Source organism: Limulus polyphemus, unplaced genomic scaffold (assembly GCF_000517525.1).
Source record: "Limulus polyphemus unplaced genomic scaffold, Limulus_polyphemus-2.1.2 Scaffold341, whole genome shotgun sequence".
In the NCBI taxonomy this organism is placed as follows: domain Eukaryota; kingdom Metazoa; phylum Arthropoda; class Merostomata; order Xiphosura; family Limulidae; genus Limulus; species Limulus polyphemus.
The window spans coordinates 232715-236088 of record NW_013665951.1 but is presented as its reverse complement, the minus strand read 5'-3'; the positions used below and the strand labels follow the sequence as shown (position 1 = coordinate 236088).

Here is a 3374-nt window from a genome sequence, read left to right as displayed (position 1 = left end):
TATATATATATATATATATATACACACACACCCACACACGTGTGTGTTTGGAGTAGGTATGGTTTTATATGCATGCTTCTAACATATAACTTTGCTCATTTCTCTGAGTGGAACTGGTGTATTTATTTTCAACTAGATGGCGTATCTTAGTGCTGCACTAGACAGAAGGAATAATAAATAAAAAGTGATTTTATGTTTCTATATTGCTTCTTCTTTTTTTATTTCTCATCAGATCTTCTGAGAGATGTGATGTGTTCTTGAAGAAAACAAACTTTAAAAAACGTCAAGGAATGCAGCTACTCAAAACAAGGACGCTGTTCTAAAAAGTTCCTGTGACTGATTAAAGGGAATTTGTAGAAGAAGAAAAAAAGATTAATTTACAACAACAACCTCACTTACCGTAAGCTGATAAGGTTGATTTATAAATACAGGCGAAGTTACTATGCTGAAGAACTAAATGTTCAACTCGCTATGCAAAGTATATATATCAGTCAAATATATTTAACCTTAACAAATATATGCAATTTAAAATTTTTATGTTATTAAGATGTATATATTTCAGTTGTGCAGTATATCTTCTGAAGAAATTGCATGTCAAAACTTTTGAGACTGTATATCAGATAACGAAATTTAATCGCGTTTCCCTAACGCAATTTGAAATAATTAATATTTATTAACAGCAACAATTCATGAGCACTTTCGATGAAACCGTAAGGGACCATTATAATGTTTACATATATTAAAATGATATTAAAAATATTTGCACTATCGAACTAAAAAAAAAAAAAAACGTTTTCCCATTATTATATGAAATAAGTCATATTCTAGTTTTTCATGTCTCTCAATTAAGTGATCAAAAATCTAAACAACAATGTTCGGTACAAAATGGAATATTGTTACGTCATCTTGTCGGTATAGCGTTCGTGTTCATCAAATTCCCAAAAAGAAACGTACGCTTGTTGAGATGAAAGTTGCGTGTTTATGAAAATAATATTCAATAATAGAAGTTATTAGTAATAACCTACAAAAGTAAATGTTTTCTTGCTGTTACATTGCGTGTAGCAATCCCTATGTTAACGAAAGATCCACCCATTTAATTAGATAGAGTAGGCCTAGTCTCCAAACTATACTGTCTATCGTGTAAAACTAGAATTATCCGGTTTAATATATGGAACGTGTTTCAAACGTATCATAATTTGTTACAGTTATGCTCTATTGTTAACAACATAATAACCACTGTCGGCCCCATTTGAGCTATACTGTAATCCTTTATTCGTCTTTAACCATAGCTTTACTTTTATACTGAACACACATATTATCTTAAATAGGAATAATTCATTTGTGTACTCATAAAACTCTACATTTTAAGTGCTTAAAAATGTCTTATTGACACGAATGGCTGGTGTGTCGGGCTGCATATCAGAAAGTTCAGTGTTCAAGCAAACAATATGACGCCTGATCACACCTGGCCATTTCAGCTATGAACACGTTATAAAAGTGACAATCAATCCTGCTATTTGGTTAAGATTGGTCTTTTAGACGGCGGGTGTTTTTGACTTGTTGCCCTCCTTCTGGTCAGCAGTTTTAAATTAGGGACGGTTAAGCCTGAACCTCAGAGGTCTCAGATCTGATCGTTTAGCTCATGTATCGCATAAGGTGCTGTTCAGGTTGAAAATGCTAAATACCAAAAATAAAGGATTTTTTGGTATTATTAAGGAACTATTAATCATTAAATAGCTTGAGAGCTTTTTTGTTAATAGATGAGTTGTAAAGTTATGTATTACATCTTTTTAGCACACAAATTAGATTAGAAGAAACATTTTAGCCATTTCCCCTTAAATGTCGGAACACTTTTTCAATAATATACTTTTTAAAATTACCTCTAAAATATATTCATTTTACATTTGCAGACAGCTGAATACATTAAAGTTGTTTTGGATATGCAAATCAGCAAGTCACGTGACATACATAGCCAATATAACGTTGCAGTAGAACAGCATGTATCAGTATTACATTTTTAGATTGTTCGGTGTTCATAGGTATTGTAATGCCACCAATAGTTGATCGGTTGTGGGAAGGTATGTAACAGCTCTTTCCATTCGTGCACTCAAGTTGAAAAGGTGTCTTTGGAACAGAGATTGAGAATTTCCAAGACTCCACAAATACAAAGGTCAGTGGGAAAGGCTGTTTATGTGTTCCAGGCAACAGTACGTACAAGTTATGTGTACACAAGATGCTCCCGTGGTATATTCGTTCAAGTGTCGCATTCCTCCATCAACTGATCGAAGTCGTACTGATCAAATCGCTGTATCTGTGTTTTTGAGCTTTTGAAATGGACGTTAAGAATTTGTTGTCCTTATACATTATATGTCTTATGGAAATTAAGCAGGGAGCAGTGGCGTGCTTTTGGAATTGCAGCCTTAAAACGGAACTTTTAGCAATAAAAACTACGCTGCAAAGCTATTGTTGTTTACATGGTCGTCAAGTAAAGCATGACCTGACGTGGTGACATGGACTGTAACGACGTGACGAGGCTCCAAAATCATTTTAATGTAAAGTACTTAACTTCTGTAAACCCTATAATGACGCATTTGTCTACAATTTTTGAGTTGAGAATCCTCCTTGCCAGGGTTTAAGGCGTAGCCCTGATAGTCATTAAGGTCATCCAGCTAACCACTTTTCGTTTGAAACAAATGGAAATTTGACTCATGTGATTTCGGAGCTAGAAATCTTTAAAATTCAAGACTCGAATTTCAATAAAATATTGGCTGAATGTGTCTCAGTTTCCCAGCAGAGCTAATCGAGGAGCTGTTTAGATTACCTTGACTATAACTAATACATAGTAACATGAAATATAACATTTACAGATTTTATGGTACCTTTCTTTCCAGAAGACCCAAGACTTAATATAATGCTTGTCCTAAAAGTTGTTTTGAGCCTCGTGTATGATATTTCTTGTTTGGAAATACTTTGATCTATTTTCTCATTCTATACTGTATTATTATCATTTACAGTCTTATTCAACCGCTATTGTTTAGTTATAAGCAGGGAAAGCTCCAGAATTAACCATTATGGGGGTAGCATGTGAGGAGTGGATCCAAGGGGAATATTCTGCTTTAACAATACGGAGAAGCTTAATTTTTTGCTATCATGACTGAGCTATAATTTAAATGCATCGCTAATGTAGCTTATTCTGTATATTGTACTTTTTTCTTGAGTTTTTTTACGAGAAAAAACTTTAATCAGCTACCTACAGATACCGCGAGATGGGTTAAAGAAAGGGGGGGGTCTCACCCCACCCTACCTTACTACTACGTAGTACGTCGTACCTCGTTACGTTACGTACCTTACGTTACGTACGTACGTTACTACGT

At 34.2% G+C, this 3374-nt stretch overlaps 1 protein-coding gene across 2 annotated transcripts in view; it reads left to right on the top strand.

Moving 5' to 3' along the window:
* LOC106457512 (cytosolic phospholipase A2-like) overlaps window positions 1–3374 on the top strand; it is a 54765-nt gene that overhangs the window by 13795 nt on the left and 37596 nt on the right. Inside the window, exon 2 of one of the 2 annotated variants that reach the window (XM_022383481.1) lies at window positions 233–400. The exons of the other annotated variant lie outside the window; for it this stretch is intronic. The gene's annotated coding sequence lies outside the window, so the exon portion shown is untranslated. The remainder of the gene's footprint in view (window positions 1–232; window positions 401–3374) is intronic. 2 annotated transcript variants of the gene reach the window in all.